At 38.0% G+C, this 24000-nt stretch overlaps 1 pseudogene; it reads left to right on the forward strand.

Annotated features, from left to right (window-relative positions):
• Positions 1-23453, forward strand: part of LOC150006317 (THO complex subunit 1-like) — a 78587-nt pseudogene extending 55134 nt beyond the window's left edge.
• Positions 23454-24000: the final 547 nt, after the last annotated feature.

Consider the following 24000-nt stretch of genomic DNA (forward strand, 5'->3'; position numbering starts at 1 on the left):
ACCCTCTATTAACTGATCTTATTAGTTTTATGCAAAGAAACTTATGTCATTACTTGTTAAGATGCCAAACTCTGGAGGAATAGGATAGGAAGAAAAATATACAGTGTGAAGGAAAATTCTTGTCCTTATATTCACTGAACTTGCATTTTCATTCTTTATATTATCATTTTTTCCCCACTAAAATTTTTTTGTTTGTTTTTCCATTACAGTTTTCCCACTTTTTTCTCCCTCTTGCTTCCCTGCATTCTGCCCCCCCTTCTCCAACATTCAGTCCCCACCCAGTTGTCCATATCCCTGGGTCATTTATACATGTTCTTTGACTAGACCCTTCCCCTTCTTACCCCCTTCTCTCCCTCCCATATCCCCCTTTGTTACTGTTAGTTTATTCCTTGTTTACATACCTCTGGTTCAATTTTGCTCATTTGTGTTGTTCATTAGTTTCCTGTAATAGGTGACAGCATAAGGTATTTTTCTTTCGTTGCCTGGCTTATTTCGCTAAGCATAATTCTCTGTAGTTCCATCTATGTTGTTGCAAATGGTAGAAGTTCCTTCTTTCTTTCAGTATTTATTCATTGTCATTTTCCCCCTTTGTACTCATGTTCCTCTCTGTCTCTCTCTGTTTCTTCATCTTTTTAAAGCAGACCCTTTAGCATCTTTTGCAATGCTGGTTTGATGGAGATGTATTCTTTTAGCCTTATTTTACTTGGAAACTCCTTATTTCACCTTCCATTTTGAATGAGAGTCTTGCTGGGTGAAGTAGTCTTGGTTGTAGGCCTTTGTTTTTCATTGCTTGGAATATTTTTTGTCATTCCCTTCTGGCTTGTAGTGTGTCTGCTGAGAAATCTGATGATAGCCTTATTGGAGTTCCCTTGTATGTTATTAGTTGTTTCTCTCTTGCTGCTTTTAGGATTCTCTCTTTGTCCTTGAATGTTGCCACTTTAATTATGATGTGTCTTGAAGTAGGTCTTTTGGTGTTCATCTTAATTGGGACCCTTTGTACTTTCTGCACTTGTGTGACTCTTTCTCTCTTCACGTTAGGGAAGTTTTCTGTCATTAGTTTTTCAAAGAGGTTTTCTGTCCCTTGCTCTTCTTCTTCTCCTTCTGGAATTCCTATAATACAGATATTATTATGTTTCATGTTGTCCTGCAGCTGTCTTAGAACTTCTTCAGTCTTATTCAGTCTTTTTTCATTTTGTTGCACTGTCTGGGAGTTTTGTCTACATCATCTTCCAGCTCACTGATCCGATCTTCTGCTTCCTCTTGCCTGCTTTTTAATTCCTTCTACTGTGTTCTCCAATTCAGAGATTGTATTCTTCATTTCCGCCTGGCTCTTATTGATAGCTTCTATGTCCTTTTTCATGCTGGTGTAATTCTCAGTAAGTTCCTTGTAGTTTTTCTGGAGTTCCTTGTAGTTTCCGCTGAGCTTATTGAGCTTCTCCATAATCCATGTTTTGAATTCCATATCTGATAGTTTGCTCCCCTCTATTTCATTTAGCACTCTTTCTGGGGATTCTACCTTTCCTTTTGATGGGGGGTTGTTTCTCTGTCTCCCCATTTTTGTGACTCCTATTGTTTGTTGGTGCTTCTTAGAATGATCTGCACTTCCTGGATCTGCCCCTGGTGGCATCAGATCCTATACCAGTCTCTGTCTAGGGAGCCTGTTGGAGACTTCCAGGGATCTACTGCCTTTGACTGACTTCTTTAGTTGTTAATCTATTCAAGCTGTGATTAGCCATCAGGCTTAAGGACCGTGGGTGTGGCAGCTTAATTCCTGTAGGCAGGGCTTTTGCGTCCCCTCAGGCTGATGCCACTTGGATGGGGAGTGGAATGGTCTGCCTGCTGTACTGGGGATGAGTCAGCACTGGGACCTGGTTGGCTGCTTCCCCAGTTCTCCCCTAAAAGCCACCACACCAAACTCTCCCCAAGCATCTCTAGTTGTCTCTGCCTTTCCTCTGCTTGATCCCAGGGTAAGTGGGGGCCAAAATATTTTCATATGTGATCTGCTTAAGAGCTCTTTCTCTCCCATTGTTTCTCTCTGGCTAGCAAGAAACCCTGTGGCTTTTTGCTTTTCACAGCTGGATACTATTTTACTTTCCACTCTGTTGCTGTAGGCTGGGAAGCTCAGCTGAGGGTTTAGATGCTGCTGTTCTCAGGGGGGTCCCCTGGCTGCTGAGCTGTTTCTCAGTCCCTTCAGCTGCCACCTGTGTGAGCCCAGCCATCCCTTTTGCATCTCCGCACTCCCTACTTGTCACATTGTGATATAGCGGCCTTTTCTGTCTCTCCGTGGTTATAAGACTTCTCTCCAGCTGGTGTTCGGTTGGTTATTCCAGATGATTTCTACAAAATTAAGTTGTAAATCCAGACTAGTTTTGGGAGGAGATTAGTGTAGCTTCCACTTACTCTTCCACCATCTTGTTTCTCCAAAATGATACATTCTTAATGAAGAGTTTGCTTACTCTCATTAGCACCTTTGTGTCAGATCAAATTTTGTATTTGCATAATTAGGAGTGCATCAGTGCCCCGTCTTGACTGCTCTACTTCATTTAGCACTTTATCCTTAATCTCTCACCTCATGCCCAAATCCTGCCACTTTGCACTTATCAATAATCATACAAAAAGTGTAAGCACTTGCTTAATACATCCCATAGACAGTACTTTGCTGTTGTGAAATGAAACTTGCAGGTCACTTACCAAAAAATACATGTCAGTGTAGCCTTATCTGTCTAGAACTTCAGAATCGAATGCTAATTCTTTTTTTCTTGGTCCTTCCTTGTTAAAAGGCAGCATGATGGCAGCAAAAAATATATTGCTTAAGAAATAATCCTATTTTTTCAATCATCCTCCTAGCATAGTAACAAAATTAGAACAGTTTTATTGGTTTATTCTGCGATGGACAGTTCATGTTTCTAGGTAATTCCTTTTTGTAGTGTCTCTTAGGTTATCTAGAAAATAACCAAAGTCAAAATAATACATAATTGAATATACTGGAAAGGAACAAGAAAGCCAGAAATTGATAATTAAAAGGATGATTAAATTAATAGATGTTTGTTTTTCATTGATCAGAAAAAAGAAACAAAGTACAATGATCTAATATAAGCTGCATCTAAAAATTACCCTTTCTTTCCTTTTATTAATAGCTCCCTTACCCCACCTTTCTTTTTTAAAAAACCTTTCACTTTGTACAACTCCTCAGAGTACCCTTTTAGTTCCTAGATGGGATGCTTCCCAATATATGTCATGTTGCCAACCTTAAAAGATGTCCAAACGTTTAAGAGTTTATGAGTTTATTTGAGCCAAATTGATGACAATTGCTGGGAAGCAAAATCTCAATGGATTGAGAAAATGCTCCAGAACATGGCAGTTTTGCAGTTTATTGTATACATCAGAATCAAAGGAAGACATGTAAAGAGGTTACTTGAAATTTATTTGTGATAGATTAGGGAGGTGGAAGAAAACAAAGCAGGGAAATCTCTGGGATTGAATAAAGACTAAAATGGAGGGACAAATGCTTTTTTTATATTGATAGGTACAGGATAGTTAACAATTACATTTACAGCTCATAGAGATAACAAGGTTTCCTTGGTCCAATACTTTGGTGAGAGATTGTGCCCTGAGGGGTCTGGAAAAAAGAGGATTATTCTGACATGCAAAGGTATGATATGGTACATGTAAAAAAAAAACAATGGATATGCTCAGTTAAGATAAAGACTGACCTTTGTCAAGGAAGATTCTGGCCTAGGATATTACTGCTATGACTGGCTTTTAGTTAGGCATTTTTACATTCAGACCATACTATGTGGTTATTTTAGATCTCTGTGTTTGTAAGGCAGCCATGCTGGCCTCCCTTGAGCTTGTCAAGCTTAGTATGTAGCCCCTTTTCCATCCACAATTTAATAAAGCCTATTATGTTTTTAATTTACTCAGTTGAATTATTTTCATTAGCAGAAGCATATAGTGTATGATAAAAATCAATTTAGGTAGAAAAAATAGCTATTGATAAAATTCAACATACTTTGTGGCAAAGACAAGACAGGTTTCTGTTTCTTCATGCAAGGAGCTTGGAAGTTGCCACACTGTCCTTAAAGTCATGTAAAAAGCTGCCCTGGCTGGTGTGGCTCAGTTGGTCAGAATGTAGTCCTGTAAACCAAAGGGTCACAGGTTTGATTCCCAGTCAGGGCACATGCCTGGGTTGCAGGGTTAAGTCCCCATTCATGGCCTGTATAGCAAGCTACCCATCAGTGTTTCTCCTCTCTCTCTCTCTCTCTAAAATTAAAAATAAATAATCAATAGGCATGGCCTCTTACAGATGTGAGGTGATATCTCATTGTGGTTTTAATCTGCATTTTTCTGATGATTAGTGCCATTGAGCATCTTTTCATATGTCTATTGGCCCTCTGTGTATCCTCCTTGGAGGAGTGCCTATTCAGGTCCTTTGACCATTTTTTAACTAGATTGTTTGTTTGTTTTGGTGGCTATCATTAATAAAACAGTAAACAACAAGTGCTGGTGAAGATGTGGAAAAAGGGGAACAATTGCACTGTTGGTGGGAATGCAAATTGGTGCAATCACTGTGGGAAGCAATATGGAGATACTTTAAAAAAATAAAAATGGAACTGTCTTATAACCCAGCAATTTCATTTCTGGGAATTTATCTGAAGAAACCTAATTTGAAAGAAATAAGCATCCCTATCTTTATTGTAGCATTATTTACAATAGCCAATATTTGGAAACATCCCAAGTGTCCATCCATAGATGAGTGAATAAAACAAATATGGGACATTTATTCAGCTGTAAAAAGAAGAAAATTTTACCTTTTGTAACAGCATGGATGGACCTGGAGAACATAATGCTGAGTGAAATGAGCCAGTCAGAGAAAGACAAATACCATATGATTTCACTCAGATGCGGAATCTAATGAACAAACTGAACAAACAAGCAAAACAGAGACAGACTCATAGATAGAGAACAGTCTGATAGCTCTGGGCAGGGGTTTGGTGGGTGGAGGGATTGATCAATAAAGAAAAAGAACTCGTGGACACTGACAACACTGTGATCATTTTTGGGTGGGTTGGGGGGTGGGCAGAGATGAAAGAGGATATAAAGTCTCTCTCTTTCTCTCTCCCTTCCTCTCTAAAAATTAATAAATAAAATCTTTTTTAAAAAAATAAATAAATAAACAAATTAATGTATCTCTCTCTCTCCCTCTTTCTTTCTTTCTCTCTCTCTAAAATCAAAATATATATTGAAAATCATTAAAGAAGACCTGCATGATGTAAGAAATACATTTGATGTTCATAGATTTAAGGATTCCAACTTATGTGAAGATTTAACACAATGTAAGTAGTAATTGCAACACAAATTTTATTTAAATATTGTAGCTAAAATTAAAATACATACATGAGTATATGCAAAGCTCCTTGAATAACCACTCTTAAGAAGAAAAAGATGGAAATTATTGCACCATGATATAATAATAATGCATATAATATTAGTATATGAATAAATGAAGACTAATAAAACAAAATGAAGACCCCAGAAACAAACTCACACTTTTATTCATATTTGATTTATGACAGGTGGCATTGCACACTGCAGACTTCTGGAGGAAGGCTGTCATACATTAAATGACTGTGGAAAAATTGAGCATCTATATACACTGAAAACAAAATGAAGTTAGGAAACGCAAAAGTACAGGCAAAATATAACTTATTAGTATTAACATTATATAAAGTACTCCTACACATTAGCATGAATGGGTATATATCACCCTCCAATGGATAAGATAGATAACATATGCTACTCAAAAGGCAAAATACTAATAATAGCCAATGTACATGAAAGGGTTTCAAGCTCATTACAATTGTGGAAGTGCTAATTATATCAGTGTGTTAATTTTCCTTCATTCCACTATCCATATTTTCCTCCCTTTCTGCTTCCCTTCTTGAATGATTTAATATACAGTAGTCCCTCGCTATATCACAGTTCACTTATCATGGCCTCACTATATTGCGGGATTTTAAAAAAATATTATAGTTAATTATGTATAAGGATTTTTTGCTATATCGTAGGATTTTGTGGTACTGCATACGTATGTTGTTAAAGTTACATAGGTTTAAGAGTGTAGAATAAATGTAAGGTTCCTACTTCACAGGGCTGTCTGGAACATAATACCCATGATAAGTGAGGGAATATTGTAAGTCATTGTGTAAGCCCAAGCATGGTAAGTATTCATGTGTATAGGGTTTTGGAATAGGGTAGAAGGCTATCTGTCTCAAAGTGTCTAGGTTTGAATGTGCATGCAAGGAATTGGAGGAGGCAGCTTGAGGTGGGTGGAATGAATCTATGTGGGATAGAAGGACATTCATTTTGTAATGACACCAGTAACAGCAGGCTAGCAAAGGATGTCTGAGCCCAAGAGAGAAGAAAGGGATATCTGTGTGGGTGACAACAGTGGCAGCCCTGTGTGTGGTGTCAGATCTTGAACTAAAAGAGATCATGTGAGAATATAGAAAGACTCAGTGGACGTGATGGGTTGTTGACTACTTACAGGGGGAGGTAACCATTAGGCAAACATATTGAGGATAATGGAAGCCAAGTGGTTCACTTTTGGAAAAAAAGCTGCACATATGAATAAGAGAAAAGCATAATGAACTCCAGTTTTGAGTTGAAACTGCATCAGAGTTTTATCATATTGTTTAATATACAAGGGTATGTAAATAGAGATGTGTGTGTATGCATATGTGTCCGTTCTCTTTTTTCCTACTAAAATTTGGAGTAACAATACTCAAATGAAGATGTGCATCATCAGCTTGAATATCTTAATTTCTAAATAATATTATTCCATAAAGCAAACTAGGCCTCCTTAAAGAGATGGTTAATTTCAGGACTGGCAAAGTGGAAGACAATATGAGCCTGGAATATTTTGTTTGTCAGGAGATAAATAACTGCCCTAAGAATGATAGGGACATCACTGACAAACAGACACAAGAACCAGCTTAAGTGAGCACTTACTTGAAAAACCCAAAGCAATATTAATGAATTATGATGTTTTGAGTAAAATTGAAATGATTAATTCATACCAATAGATAGATTGATGATGATAAATACATAAATGCCAAAAGTTTTTCTTTTAATAAAATGCTAAATAATAAGTAAAGAATAAATAATGGAATTAGAAAGTCATAATTTATTGGCAATTATAGTAAAAAATTAATTCACCCAGAAATATCAGTGAAGATAAAAATCAGTAGGTGAAAGTTTCATCAAGAGCAGTGATTTGCATAGTCTCAAAGCACCTCCCAACACTTTACATTTCAACTAAAAAAGGGAAATAAGAGTAATTTTACAGTTGAAAGCCTGACAAGTATCATTTTAGTAAAGTGAGTCAAGTTAACAATATCAGGTAATGGGCAAAAAAAAATTGCATATCACCCAATAGGGTGCAAGGAGAAGAGCATAACAACACTTCTGGAATATTCTTTCCAAAACTAGACTATCTGAATTTAAATATGAAAAAGCATCAAATAAACCCACATTGAGGGACACTCCATAAAATAACTCGCCTGCCATCTTCAAAAGTGTCGATGACCAAGTCAAATGAAGATTGAAAACTGTTCTAAATTGGGGGAAGCTAAATAAACACAACAGTGAAGTGTAACTTTTGATCCTGCATTGGGTCTCTTTCTTGTGAAGAACAATATCAGGACAATTGATAATATGTATATAATATGAAGATTACTTATCTTCATATTATATGTTAGTGTTAGTAATATGTTAGTGTTAGTTTCATTTGGATAATTGTATTATGGTTACATAAGATATTCTTTTTTTAAACATGCTTTATTAATTATGCTGTTACAGTTGTCCCAATTTCTTTTCCCTTTGATCCTCTCCACCCAGTGACATTCCTCCATCCAGTTGCTCCCCCACCTTAGTCCATGCCCATTGGTTGTGCATATAGTTCTTCTCAACATCTTCCTGTCTACTCCACTCCCTTCTATTATGCTTCTTAATTCCTGTACCATCTCCTTCCCTTTCCCCCATTCCTCCTCCTTGCTGACCTCCCCCCCAAATGTTCCCCATACCTATAATTCTTTTCCCACTCTTGTTGCCTACTTAGTTTGCCCTTGTTTCAATTCCCTAGCTTCTGTTGTTGGTTGTTGTGATACGGTTTTCATTTTAATGTTCATAGTTTTGACCCTCTCTCCTAAACAAGTCCCTTTAACATTTCATATAACAGTGGTTTGAATCTGATGAACTCCTTCAGTTTTACTTTGTCCTGGAAGCACTTTCTCTTCTCTTCTATTCTGAATGACAGCTTCGCTGGATAGAATAATCATGGTTGTAGATTTCTGCTCTTCATTATTTTGAATATTTCTTGCCAGTCCCTTCTTGCCTGCAGAGTTTCTTTTGAGAAATCAGCTGATAGTCAAATTGGGACCCCTTTGTATGTAATTCTCCTTTTCTCTCTTGCTGCTTTTAAGATTCTTTCTTGCTCCTTCATTTTTCACATTTTGATTATAATGTGTCTTGGTATGGTTCTCTCTAGGTCCAGTTTTCTTGGTATTCTCTGTGCTTCCTGGACCTGTAATTCTATTTCCTTCCCCAAATTAAGAAAGTTCTGCTTCATTATTTTTTCACATAATTTTTCAATTTCTAGTTCTTCTTCTTTACCTTCTAGCAGCCCTGTGATTCAGATGTTGGCCTGTTCATAGCTGTCCAATGATTTCTGAGCCTCTCATTTTACTCACTTTTCATTTCTTCTTTCTGCACTGGTTGACTGTTAGTTCCTTCCCTGTGTTTTGATTTGTAGATTTGATCCCTGGTTTTCTTGCCCTCACCACTAGTTTCATATGTGTTTTTGTTCATTTCAGCAAGACTAGCCTTCATTCCTTCCCCATCTTGTTTAAGATCTGCTGTCAGGTCTGTAAACATTCATATAACCAAAGCTCTGAACTGTGCCTTAGAAAGATTTCTTATCTACTGATCAGTTAAGATTAGATATTTGCTGTCTGGTCAGCTGTGTCACTGGGATCTCTATCATGATCTGTGCCATCCTGACAATTTTGTGTTTACCTTTGCTTCCTGGGTGGGACTGTCACACCTCCTACACTATAGGGGGCAGAGCCTCATGCACTCATCAATATTGGGCCACCCTTCTCACCACATTGTGGCATTTTGTGTGGGGGTGGGCGTCCAAGATGGATTCCTGCTGTTCACTCTCTGCTGAAAGACTGTGTGCCTCCTCCTCCATCCCCACACCCTCCGGCCCTCACAGTCTGAGACAATGGGGGTCTGTCTTCCCTGGCATTGGAATCGTGAGCTGATGGGTTTCGTCTGTAGCCAGGGGTGCTCCCCAGGTGCTTCTTGCCTCCCCTTAAATATGGGCGCCTGTGCTTACCGCTGTCCCTCCTCTGTCCCCACAACTGCTGCCTCCAGCATAGCTTGACCTCTCCGCCCTGGCTTCACCCCTCCTACCCATCTGGATGAGCACCACATCTTTATAACTTCATACGTTGGACTTCCATGTAGCTTTATTTTCTGGAACTTCTGGTTATTTCTGGTTTTGCGGTAGTTGTCTTCCTTCTTAGCTGTGAAGGGAGATGGTATGTGTCAGTCTCAGCCTCCATCTTGGCCAGAAGTCTAAGATAATATTCTTAATTAAAGGAAACATTAAACTACTTGAAGATGATGGGACATCATGTCAACAACATATGCTTGAACAGTTCAGGGCAGAAAAGATCTTTGTACTAGTCTCTTAAATTTTCTGGGTGTTTGAAAACATTCTAAATAAAAATATAAAATGTACCTGCCAAATTGGCAACAATTAAAAAGTATAATTATACCAAATATTAATGACATCAATAGGAAATCCCAGAAACTGATGGTGGATATATACATTGCTTAAATCATATGTATGGTGTCAGATGGGTATGAGATATATTGGGATGATTCCTTAGTAAGCTATATAATGTCTAATCACTGGGGTGTATACCTGAAACTAATATAATATTATATATAAACTATAATTGAAAAATTTTAAAATAATTTTAAAAATTAAAAAATTATATTAGAATTACATAATACATTTGAAAATAGGCAAACTCTATTATCCAGCTGTTGAAGGTAGAATTCTTCAGGGTTTTCATAACCTGGTATTACTCCAATTATTATGTTAAATTGCATGGAAAAAGGGATTTTATAGATATGTTTGAAGTTACCAATTAGTTGTTCTTAGGACAGGGAAATCATCTAGGTGAGATGTATAAAATAACATAAGCTCTGTAAAACAGTTTTCTAGAGCTGGTAGCAGAATAAGAGTTCAGAGAAATCAGGAGGATGGCTAGGATTTGACATAGGGACTAAGCTTTGTTTTTGAAATGGAGAAAGATAATGGCAAGAAACTGTATGCATGGCTTCAGGGATCTGAGAGGCTCCTGGCTGATAGCCTGCAAGGAGCCTTAGCCACCTCAGTCCTACAACCAATAGCAACTGATTTCAGCAAAAATCCTGAAAAAAATTAGAAGTTTATTTGTCTTCTGAGTTTCTAAATAAGAATTTAGCCTGGTGAACATCTTGATTATGGCTTTGTGAGACCCTGAACAGAGAACTTGGCTGAGTACACCCAGGTTTCTGACCTAAAGAATGTGGGATACTAAATATGAGTTGATATAAGCTGTCAAGTTTATAATAATGTATTCAAAATGTAATGATAACAATTGAGTCTTTTGGGGGGGATATAAGTTTAAAATGAGAATGAAATTCTTTCTGGGAAATAACATTTTACTCAGTTGGGCTTAAAAATTAGTGTTCTCTATTACCAAATTGATTACAGATATTCATTTGTAAAATCAATTCTTAGTTCATGAGCTATACAAAAACAAGCAGTGGGCTAGATTTGCCCCCTGAGCTGCTGTTATAGAATCCCAATGATTTCATCAAAACAGTTAGAATTGTGCATATGTAATTACTTAAGTTTTCTCCTAAGTGATGGTCTGAAGACAAAAGAAACCACCAGGGTTGAGTGAGAGGGAGGCAGGAGGAGGGGCTTGTGCTTTAAAAGGGAGAGAAGTGGGAGCATAGAGGCATCATGTTTCCTATGCTTCTGGTGCGTCCCAATGTGGTAGATGCCCTCTATGGTGATCTTTATGCATTAGTATCAGCAGAAACTATCAGTTGACACCAAACTCCATCACAGAAAATAAATTTTCTAAAAGAGACAAGAAGATCAATCACAAAAACACTCCTCATACAAAAATCAGCCAAATCACTTGTTCCGTAGATTTCTTCTTACTGCCCTCTTTCCTTTAAAATAGTTAGTCAAGTTAAATTGTATTATTTGTAAGGACATTGACATATGTAAATGACAAATTTGGCAATAGATTTTATCAATATCTGAGATTATGTTATATATATTTTTTGAAATAGAGATGAGATTTCTTCAGCACAAAATGCACTACTCCAAGCATTGTAATGTTTCATTTAAATCTGTGGCACTTCAGCATTTTCAATATTTTTCTGTAGAGATACAATTTGATTCAGTGCTATACCCAGTGAAGCAGTAGTTATTGCTTTACAGAAATGAAAGAATTTTGTTATTGTTTTCTGCGGTAAAAAATGAGCAAAATAATATATAGTATAAATATAATATGACCTCAAGGAAATACCAGAACATTATTATAAATCATTGTGTGAAACAGAAAGCAAGGAACATCCTGAAATCTCCCCTAGATTCCTTCATTTTGGTGAGAAGCTGTTTGGTTTGCTTTGATACCCCTCTAATGTAGTGTGGAAATGGGTTTATTAGATATATAATGCATCATCCAGTTACCTGTAAAACAGGAGAAAACTCCTGGGAACTCACTTCAGTGTGGTTTGGGTAAACCCTTATAATGCTCAGTGCCAGTTAACTGAAGAGGTTAAGCAGACAACTACTGTGTATTGGCAGTTTTCTCTGTTTAGGATTTCTCAGGCTTTGGTGAGTCTTTCAAACAGAAGATGCCAATTATTCCATTAGATGTTAACAGTGATGCAAATTACAGATAGCTAGCTGATCATAGAGTGGGAGACATCAGATGTCATGTCTTCTGTCTGTCCTGGCTGAAGGTGGCTAAAGGTTATTTACAAACCTTATATCAGCTTCTAGGGGTCTGATGACACTTGTCACCACTGACACTATTTAAAAAGAAATGAAAGAAAGAGCAAAAGAGAGAGAGAGAGAGAGAGAGAGAGAGAGAGAGAGAGAGAGAGAGAGAGAGAGAAATGTGACTAGCTTTTGAAAGAGTAATATAGTAATGTCTGACAAGGAAAGAAGTTGCTCTAATGTGTTGCTAGTTGAAATAACTTAAGTAAAAATTAATTGGAAATGTGCTAACAATTCCTTAAAAATGGAAAACTAAAATTTTTGTCAAATATGGCTGCAAATTCATTTGTTTGACAAAGCAAGATATTTCATTAGACTTCACATTTTCATTTTGTAAATGCTTTCTAAATACCTGCTGTTTTCAGATATTATATTAAAAGTCAATTCAATCATAGGTAGCTAGAGTCAAGAAGGAATTTAGAAATCAACTAGGACAGAATTCCTCTGTCAATGGCATCCTCCTGTCACCTGTCAAACAAAACCTTTCTCCCATTTTACAGATTGTGAAACTAAAAACAGGAATTAGATAACTGTAGAACTATTACAACCTAGTTTCTAAAAGTTCAATACTTAGAATTGAACTGATTCAAATCCTGGTTTCATCATTTTTCCACTAGAAGATCTAGAAAATGTTGTTTTACCTCCATGATATATTTGATTTTCTATTAAAACAAACAAATAAAAAAACCAAACCAGCAACCTAGCAACATGTAGTGGTAAATGCTCCTACTTGTTTCCCCAGTTGATGTTATCTTCAACATTTCTAAATTTTGAAAATTTATTTTACTATTTATAATAAGTAGCTAATAGGGAAGTTAGTATTAATAATTCTATACTTCAAGGTCTCTCTGCTGCTGCTCTTTGTAGTCTCCTCTTCATTTTTTTCAAGACTCAGAAAATTCTGAAAAATCCCTGAAATTAAAGTTCAAAGTCTAGTTTCTAGATCATATTGCTATTTTTCATATATATATATATATATATATATATATATATATATATATATATATATATATATAATCTCCCTGGAGGCTCAGAGTTAGTCAATTACTTTCCCCAATATAAATATACATATTCTGGATGAAGTTCTACCTGGTGTGTTTTGCTTGTTTGTTGTTTGTTTTACTCAAACTTGACCAATCTGGTGTTCCCTTCACTCAGGGTCCTACTAGCTGCCTTACTGGTTTATCTGAGAAAACAAGTGAGTACTGAGGGATAACCCTTTTTTGTTATTTGGTTAATGGAACACAGGAAGCAAAATCTATAAAAGCAGAGTATGTTGATATTGTCCTGGGAGGCAACACTAAACAGCTGGGGCCAACATCAGGTATCACAAATTTTAAGGGTGATATTAAAATGCAGTTGAGACATCATCAAGATGGTAACACAAGTTGTTCTCACTTCAGTTTCCTTCATAAAAAGATGAATGAGCAACTACCATAGACAAAAAATCATGAAAATCCTATTAACCAGGAGTAAGGCTGAAGCAAACTCCTGGGCCATAGAGATCATAAAGAACCACATTAGAAGGACCAAAGGAGTGGCTACTCTCTAACTATATCACCCCTCCCTTAGACCAACACAGTGCAACACTGAGAGGACACTCTTGGGCCTACAGGTTTTCCAGTGTGTAAAAAAGAAGCCCATAATGAACATCTATCTCCCTCAGAATTGCAAGTTGTTTCCCAAGAGGCCCACTTGGGTCCTGCCTCACAGAGATCACTGAGGAAATCTGTGGGGCTTGGCAACTGAGAATCTAATGGAGACTAAGAAGGCAGGTAGGGCTTACAGTAACTAGCTCTCAGATCTTGTCAGGCTATATCCCTCATCTCAACAATAATGCCTGAGCGGAAATCTTAGCCAATGTCTTTGCCCATCTGCAGAGTTAAATCTGTGGTCCTGATGACTGGGAAATTCAGAAGGTGGCTTGGCCCAGTTCACATCTCTAGCCATCAAGCTCACTCTATTGGCCCCACCCACACAGTAAAAGAAATTTGAATCCCCATATACTGCTGAATATAGCCCCTAGTCTTGCCCAACCAGGAAGCCTAACCAGAGAACAAGGTAACTGTCTGACTCATCTTTCAACCATGGTTGCAGTGGCTGCAAGTAGAGAGCCCAGCCAGGAACTCTGCCTATTCCGGAGTTGAGCTGGTAATCTTCTCTGGTCAGGGAGTTTGGTAGTACTGCCTTATTCAGGTCCCCAGATAACAAGCCATACCAGTCAAGAACATATTCTATAGCCCTGTCTGGGAAGAGAAGGGAATGTGAAGCTCCACAATTGTTTAGTATTGTCTATGGCCCACCAACCAGAAACCTTAACCAGAGGAACCAGGCCACCTTGCATCTCATCTTATATAACCCTGCTTCTAAAGGAATTCAAACTAACAGTTCTGCCTAAATGGTATAGCTTCTCACCCCTCATAACTAGGGAGCCTTAAGAGTGACACTGGGAAATCTCAGAATATAGCCACTAGTCTTCCCTGGCTATGGAACCCATCCTACAGCACTGTTGACAGCAAACCTCAGCCTACAACTTTGCCCAATTGCTAAATGTAGCCTGTGGCTTCTCCCACATGGAGAGTCCAGTCCAGAACTCAACCCAATCAAGAAGCATAACCTACAATCCCACCTAACAAGGGAGCCTGGACAACCCAACTGTGCGATACACCTTGAGGCCCATCTCAACCAGAGAGCCAGGCAGGCTAGCTACTTTGCTCAACAATGGAGCCAGCAACCTACTTGATAGTGAAACCCAACCTGCAACCTGCCCAACTCTGTGAAACTCTACGTCCCCGCCTTACCATAAGGCAACAGCAGCAGTATATAGATACTTAAGAGCACACAGAACATTTTCTAGTTTAGATCATATATTAAGGCACAAAATATTTTTCAGCAAATTCAGCAGATTTGAACATAATGAAATGAAATAGAAAGCAATAACAGAAGTAAAGCTGGAAAATTTATAGATATATGTAATTAAACAACCAATGAAACCAAGAATAAATTGAAAGGGAAAATTAAAAATTTTCAATGTAGAAGAAATGAAGAAATTCCTAAAAACATACAACTTACTAAGATGAAATAGAAAATCTGACAAACTACTAAGAATAAGGAGATTGAATGTGTAATCAAAATCCACCCCCAAAATAAGAGCCTAGAGCCAGATTGTTTCACAGGTGAATTCTACCAAACAATTAAAGAAGAACAATACAGTCCTTCTAAACTTTTACAAAAAATTGAAGAGGAGAGAACACTCCCAATCTCATTTTACAACACCATCATTGCCTTAACACCAAAGCCAAATACAGACATGCCAAGGTGCACAAACTAGAGGCCTGCATTCCTGATGAATCGAGATATGAAAATTCTCAACAAAATACTAAGCAACTGAATTCAATAGCACATTAAAAGGATCATACACAATGGTCACATGGGATTTACCACTGAGATTAAAGGATTGTTCAATGTATATGTTAAAAAAAAATTATCGTTTCAATAGATGCAAAACAAATATATCAAAAATTCAACGTCCATTCATGATAAAAGTTTTAATGAATTGTGAATAGAGGATCACACCTCAAAAAAATAAAGGTGATACACAAAAAGCACACAAAGTGTCAATATTCAATAGTGAATGTTTGAAACTTTTTCTCTTAGATAAGGAGTAAATCAGATGTGCCCAATGTTACAACTCTTATTCTCCACAGAATTGGAAGTCTTAGCCAGAGGAATCAGGCAAGGACAACAGTTCTAATTCTAATTATAAGGAATATAAATGCCTTATTATTATAAAGCATTTAAATTAGAAAGAAAGAAGTAAAACTGCCCCTATTTTCAGAATGCATAATCTTATATAGAGAAAATTCTAAAGACTCTACCACAAAATGTGTTAGAAATAATTCTTATTCAGTAAAGTTGCATTATACAAAAGTAATATGCAAAATAAGTTATATTTCTATAAAATAACAACAAACTATTAGAAAGAGAAATTATAAATATTAAATTTTATTAAAAGCAATTTTCTGAATTCATAAGGTTCTTTTTAATGTTTTTCTTATTCTGATTATATGATCAAATAATTGATTGCTTTTCAAAGTTAAACCAACTGTAAAATTTCAAGTAAACACAATTTTGCCATAATGTATATCCTTTTCAAATATTACATTAAACTTGCTATAATGATTGCTTATGTATGTACAAGAACAATCAATATGTAAGTTTTATTTCTCATAATCACATTGTTTGATTTTGGAAGCATGAAATTCCACACTTTATTAGGAAATTGGACATTCCCCTTTTTCTCCTTATTGAAAAGTTGGTATAAAAAAATACAGTCCTGGAAACAAGATGGCGGAGGAGTAAGTGGAAGCTACACTAACCTCCTCCCAGAACTACTCTGGATTTACAATGTAATTTTGGAGAAATCATCTGGAATAACCAACCGAACACCAGCTGGAGAGAAGTCTTATAACCATGGAGACACAGAAAAGGCCGCTACATCACAATGTGAACGGTAGGGAGTGCGGAGACGCGGAAGGGGCTGGCTGGCATCACACGGGTAGCAGCTGAAGGGACTGAGAAACAGCTCAGCTGGGGATTCCCCCTGAGAAGGGCAGGGTCAAACCCCCAGCTGAGCTTCCCAGCCTACAGCAACAGAGTGGAAAGTAAAATAGTATCCAGCTGAGAAAAGCGAAAAGCCACAGGGTTTCTTGCTAGCCGGAGAGAAACAGCAGGAGAAAAAGAGCTCTTAAGCAGATCACATATGAAAATATCCTGCCCCCACTTACCCTGGGCACAAGCAGAGGGAAGACAGAGAGGACAGGAAATGCTTGGGGAGAGATTGGTGTGGTGGCTTTGAGGGGAGAGCTGGGGAAGCAGCCGGCTGGATCCCAGTGCTGATTCATCACCAGTGCTGCAGGCAGACCATTCCCGGCCAACTGGTGTCAGCCTGAGGGGAAGCAAAAGCCCTGCCTACAGGAATTAAGCTGCCACACCCATGGTCCTTAAGCCTGACGGCTAATCACAGATTGAATAGATTAACAACTAAAGGAGACAGACAAAGGCAGTAGATCCCTGGAAGTCTCCAACAGGCTGCCTAGGCCCAGACTGGTACAGGATCTGACGTCACCAGGGGCAGATCCAGGAAGTGCAAATCATTCTAAGAAGCACCAACAAACAATAGGAGTCACAAAAATGGGGAGACAGAGAAACAACCCCCCATTGAAAGGAAAGGTAGAGTCCCCAGAAAGAGTGCTAAATGAAATAGAGGGGAGCAAACTATCAGATATGGAATTGAAAGCATGGATTATGGAGAAGCTCAATGAGCTCAGCGGAAACTACAAAGAACTCCAGAAAAACTACAGTTAACTCCAGAAGAACTATAAGGAACTTACTGAGAATTATACCAGCATCAAAAAGGACATGGAAGCTATCAATAAGAGCCAGGAGGAAATGAAGAATACAATCTCTGAAGTGAAGAACACAGTAGAAGGAATTAAAAACAGGCTAGAGGAAGCAGAAGATCAGATCAGCGAGCTGGAGGACAATGTAGACAAAAATTCACAGATAGTGCAACAAAACGAAAAAAGACTGAACAAGACTGAAGAGGCTCTAAGACAGCTGCAGGACAACATGAAACATAATAATATCCGTATCATAGGAATTCCAAAAGGAGAAGAAAAGGAGCAAGGAATAGAGAACCTCTTTGAAAAACTAATGACAGAAAACTTCCCTAACATGAAGACAGAAAGAATCATTCAAGTCCAGGAAGCATAGAGGGTCCCAATGAAGATGAACCCCAACAGGCCCAATTCAAGACACATCATAATTAAAATGCCAACATTCAAAGACAAAGAGAGAATCCTAAAAGCAGCAAGAGAGAAACAACTAATAACATACAAGGGTACTCCAATAAGGCTATCATCAGATTTCTCAGCAGAAACACTACAAGCCAGAAGGGAATGGCAAAAAATATTCCAAGTCAGCGGCGGCGGCAGCCGTCCGTCTCGAGAGACGATGGTGTAGCTTCTTAAGAGTCTATCTGCACCGCCGAGACTGGCTGTGCAGTCCGACTCGGGAGTGACATGGTATCTGTCTCCTCCTGTGTTGAATCGACATCTTGCGATGACGCTGGAGTGTCCTCTCCAGTGAAGCTGAAGCTACAGAGCCTGGGCAGGGTGATATGGAGGGTCTGCTGTTGCCCATACCCGTCCATCTCGAGAGATGATGGTGTAGCTTCTTAAGAGTTTATCTGCACCGCCGAGAATGGCTATGCAGTCCGACTCAGGAGTGACACGGTATCTGTCTCCTCCCGTGTTGAATCGACATCTTGCGATGACGCTGGAGTGTCCTCTCCAGTGAAGCTGAAGCTACAAAGCCTGGGCAGGGTGATATGGAGGGTCTGCTGTTGCCCATACCCGTCCATCTCGAGAGACGATGGTGTAGCTTCTTAAGAGTCTATCTGCACCGCCGAGAATGGCTATGCAGTCCGACTCGGGAGTGACACGGTATCTGTCTCCTCCCGTGTTGAATCGACATCTTGCGATGACGCTGGAGTGTCCTCTCCAGTGAAGCTGAAGCTACAAAGCCTGGGCAGGGTGATATGGAGGGTCTGCTGTTGCCCATGCAGCAGACCCCCCCACCCTCTCTTCGCAGCTGAAGGGTCCAAGCAAAAGTCGGAGTCAATACAGCTTGGCTTCAGGTGCGCCGCAGGAGTTGCCGGTGTTGACTACAACGTCAAACCGCCTTAGGGACTCCGGCTCCGGATTTTCTGTCGGGGTTTACTCCCTTAGCCTTTCCCCTGAAGAGGTATGCCGCAAGGCAGCGGAGGTTTTTTGGAGTCAGAGTTTTCCTTCTCTGATGTGCCCTGACTGGAAGATCAAACCAGCGACACTTAGCTCGCAGGCCGACGCTCAATCCACTGAGCCAAACCAGCCAGGTAATATTCCAAGTAATGAAAAACAAAGGCCTACAACCAAGAATACTCTACCCAGCAAGGCTCTCATTCAAAATGGAAGGTGAAATAAGGAGTTTCCAAGACAAAAGAAAGCTAAAAAAATACATCTCCACCAAACCAGCATTGCAAGAGTTGCTAAAAGGTCTGCTTTAAGAAGATGAAGAAACAGAGAGAGACAGAGAGGAACACAAGTACAAAAGGGGAAAATGACAATGAATAAGTACTGAAAGAAAGAAGGAACTTCTACCATTTGCAACAACATGATTGGAGCTAGAGCGAATTATGCTTAGCGAAATAAGCCAGGCAACAAAAGAAAATTACCTTATGCTATCACCTGTTACAGGAAACTAATGAACAACACAAACAAATGAGCAAAATTGAACCAGAGGTACGTAAACAAGGAATAAACTAACAGTAACAAAGGGGGAGATGGGAGGGAGAGAAGTGGTAAGAAGGGGAAGAGTCTAGTCAAAGAACATGTATAAATGACCCATGGACATGGACAACTGGGTGGAGACTGAATGTGGAAGAAGGGGGGGCAGGGGGCAGGGAAGCAAGAGGGGGAAAAAAGTGAGACAACTGTAATGGAAAAACAAACACACAGAAAAATTTTTAGTGGGGGGAAAAATAAAAATATAAAGAATAGAAATGCAAGTTCAGTGAATATTAGAAGGACTAGGATTTTCCTTCACACTGTATATATTTTCTCCCTATCTGATCCCTACAGAATTTGGCATTCTAAAGAAGTAAGTAATGACCTAAGTTTCTTTGCATAAAACTAATAAGACCAGTTGTTAATAGAGGGTTTTTTTTTGTTTTTTTTTTTTTTTAACTAAGACTTTGACTGGAATGTCATGCCTAAAGGAGACATGCTTGGGCTTTGGTTGTTACCAAAAAGCCCTGAGCAACTGGGACTGACTTTCAAAGGTAATAAAAGTCCACGAGATAAAAGGCCTGGTACCTTGGATGGATGAGCGGTCCATGGCAATCTTTCCAGGGAAAGAATGAAGGTTGTTTTCCTGAAAGATGGCTAGAAGGGACCTTAAGGCACAATGGAAAACCAGGAGGACCTGGAAAAGACAGGTGTTTACAGGCAAGGCTGAATGCCAGGTATGTGGCTCAGCTTCTGTGTCCTGAAGGGAAGACTGAAGGTCACCCTAAATGTTCCTTGCCTAAGTTCCAGCAAAGCAGAACTAAAGATCATAAGTGATCATTTGCTGCTCTTGTTGTGTTTATGCAAATGAACAGGATAAATTAAAAATGAACTTAATGCAGTCCCTTTAATGACAAGGAGGGTAATCTTAGGGAGAAAAATCAGGATTCAAGGAAGATCACAATGCCCAGTGGTAGACTATAAAGTAGTGCAGCTAACCGTCTTTAAAGTTTCTTTTCATTTAAAATTTGTTTTCATTTGAAAGTTAAACTATATCTGTGGCATTATCAAAGATGTTTAATTTACAGGCAAGAAGAATGTCAAATGTCTTACAACTGGATGTCTTCCCAATAAGACAGTCCTACAGATTTAGAGACTTGTACGTGGGTTATGTTACATAAATTAACATGTGTTTTCTGTTTTCAAAGGGCATAAGCCTACGATCTCATTACCTGAGTGATTGTCTGTACGTATAGGCCTCACTTAATCCTTTCTTCATCGCTGACTCCTGAGACTCAATGGTTTGGCTCAACTAAGTGGCTGGGTTGGTGAAGAATGGGGTGGTCTGTGGGCTTCACTTTAAAACTAGTTTCTCTTTTCTATCCTAATGGCTTGGACAGAAAGAGCCCAGAGGCCTGAGAGGGGGGAAACCTAAAATATTTCCCTCGGTCCAAACTAAGTATAATGGGCAAAAGGGTTTTGGACAGGTGAGATGTACCTGGCATACCTTCCTCCAAAGAAGTCCTTCTTTTCCCTAATGTGGGACATTGAAAAATTAATACCTGTCTTTTGTCATCTAGTGGTTACGGATTGAATGATGTCCTTTAACCCTGTTGCCCCCAGAGTACAACAAGGATGCCAGCCTGTTAAACCAAGCACGCCATTGTCCAGAGACAGCCAACCAACCTGGAGTCTGCACGATCCTTCCCCTTGTGGGAAGGCCACCCTCCCCTCCACACCCCCACTCTTATTAGGGATTTCTTGACCCAAGGGTAGGTAGGACGACGACCATGTCCAGCTTGAAGCAGCTAGAGGAGCTCGAGACCTTCGCCCATTGTCCTTTATAAGATTGTAAAGGGTCTTAAGTCTGAGAGGGAGGGATTGTTATTTTTTATTGTTAAAATATTTAACTAATTAATTAATTAATTTTTTTAAAAAAGAAGAATATATGAAAGGGTGAGGCAGGAGAGCTTGTATGTATGACCCATGCGCATGGACTTGGGGAGGGGATTGTTGGGGAAGGGGGGTGCTGGGCGGAGGGGAGCAAAGAGGAAAAAATTAGAACTATTGTAACAATATAATCAATAAACTATACTTAAAAAAATAAAAATACAGTCCTTAAATATTTGGTAGAATTTATTGATATATGTGGACCTAGAGATCTCTGTTTAAAATAAAAAATTACAAATTCAACTATTTTAATACATATGTAAATATTTAGAATTTCTATTTTTTCTTGTATTAGTTTTCTTCAGCTGTGCTTTTCTAAGTTTAGAAATTTATTACATCTAAAAAGAGTCAAAATATGTGACAAAACTAATAGAATTGCAAAAAGATAAATACAAATCTACTATTATATTTAGATAATTCAACATCCTACTTCCAATAACCAGTAGATCAAGAAAACATGTAGTTGACTTGAACAATAATATTAATCAACCAACTTGATTTAATTGATGTTGATGAAATATTGCATCCAGCAATAGCAGAATACAAATTCTCAAGCTCACTTGGAGCATTTACCAAGATAGATGACACTCTAGGCCATAAAAATACTTTAATATATTTAAAAGAATAGAAATAATACCAAATAAATCCTCAGACCATAATGAAGTTAAACTAGATATGATAACAGAAAGAGAGCTGAAAATTTGCAAAATTATTAGAGATTAAACAACACACTTCTGAATAACAAATATGCCAAACAAGAAGCAGCAACTAAAATTTAAAACTAAGTTTAAATGAAATGAATATGAAGATACAACTTATCAAATTTTGTAGAATACAACAAATTCTGTGCTTAAATGGAGAGATTTTACATGTTTATGGATTAGAAGACTCAAAACTGACATCATTTTTTCCCAACACAATCTGCAGATTCAACGTAATACTAATAAAAAGTTCTAAGGGGCACCGTTAGCTGAGATGTCTCTGACAATGCTATTTTTCAGTTTACCTAAGCATGGTTGCAGTTCATGAAATATACCAGAGAGGTCCTGAGTGACAAAAATATCAAGCCATTGTTGAGTACCTTCAGACAATTACCTGGTAGTGAAAAAAAAAAAAAAAGTACCCTTGACCATGTTTTCAGAGGTGTTCTAGAATAAGAAATTATAAACCATTCATCACATGAAACATTTTAGCTATTATTTCTCTTGCCCTTGGAGGTATAACTGAAGGTATCTATACCACATCTACATCTTTGTATTTTGGGAGATATTTATGATTGCCTGCCTTTGGATTGGTGTGATACAATATTCACTTTTGTGGAAAAAAGATATTGCTACTTGGACATCAAATAATTCTATTCTTCTGGAAAAATAATTTACTCTGCATGTGCATTTATATCTTAAGAAGTTTATCAAAATCATGGAATGCAGTCTTCTAAGGACAAATTCAATTATTTGTGGCCAGGCTTTTCCCTTTTTCTGAGAAATTGGGTCTTAACTTGCAGTCAGTTTAATCTGGAAAATGTCACTTCTAATACCAATGACTAGGAAAGTTCCTTGGGTTAGAACACACTGAAAATAGAGAAGAAATTGATATAGAAAAAAGCAAAATGGGAGATGAGGAAGTTACAACAACTTGCTCCGTTCCAACTGATTACAACTTGTATTAAAAATTCTGGTCGCTTCAGGAATACTGCAGAAATCCTGTGCAATGCTATGAGAATACTTCATGGAAAACTTTTCTCTAGTATTCAGAAGTTCTAGGTGTTTTCAAGAGTTATAAATGGGCTGATACTCAAGCCTCAAGAAAAAAGAAGGGAGAGTTAAAAACAGGAGAAGAACATGTATATTTTGCAAAAATTTTAACCAGTGAACAGTTGATGTATTTACAATTGTGTGACAGCAACTTTCCTATTGCAGTATCTCATTTTATTTTACTATCTTGAGAGACAGGTTAAATTTAAAAGTTCAAGCTATCTTTTAACTAATGAGCAACCTCTCTGGGTTAAAAATACTACAAAATCAGTATATTGACTGCTATCTAAAAACCTACTTGATGTAGAAGAGAGTAGTATGAAAGAGAATAGCACCGGAGGTCTTCCTAGGTGAAGGATCCAACATAAAGATTCTGATGGAGAATGAGGAGTTAACAAGGCTTTGGAATCCCTGCCCCAATAATTTGGAAGCCTGTAAATCAGAGACAAGGAAATATATGCCAACTTTGAAGAAATTCTGTGAAGAAGCCATTGAACAGGCAGACCCTAAAAACATGGTTGAAAATGAACATAAGGCTGTAAACAATTCAAATTCTGGTTGGAAAGCCCTGAGACTATTAGCACAGAGAGACCCTCACTTCTTCTACACAACCAACCAGCAGTTTAAAAGTTTGTCAGAATATCTTGAAAATATGGTAATAAAGCACACTAAGGAATTACCACCTTTTTCTGAAGAACTAAAAACAGGTGAGAACTAAGATGAAGAAGACAATGATGCTTTACTGAAAGAAAATAAAAGTCCTGATGTTCAGTGAGACAAACCTGTAATGGGAACAAATCAAGGTATTTATTAATAACTACAGATT

The sequence above is a fragment of the Furipterus horrens genome, unplaced genomic scaffold (genome assembly GCF_987537825.1).
Source record: "Furipterus horrens unplaced genomic scaffold, mFurHor1.1.pri manual_scaffold_6, whole genome shotgun sequence".
NCBI lineage: Eukaryota > Metazoa > Chordata > Mammalia > Chiroptera > Furipteridae > Furipterus > Furipterus horrens.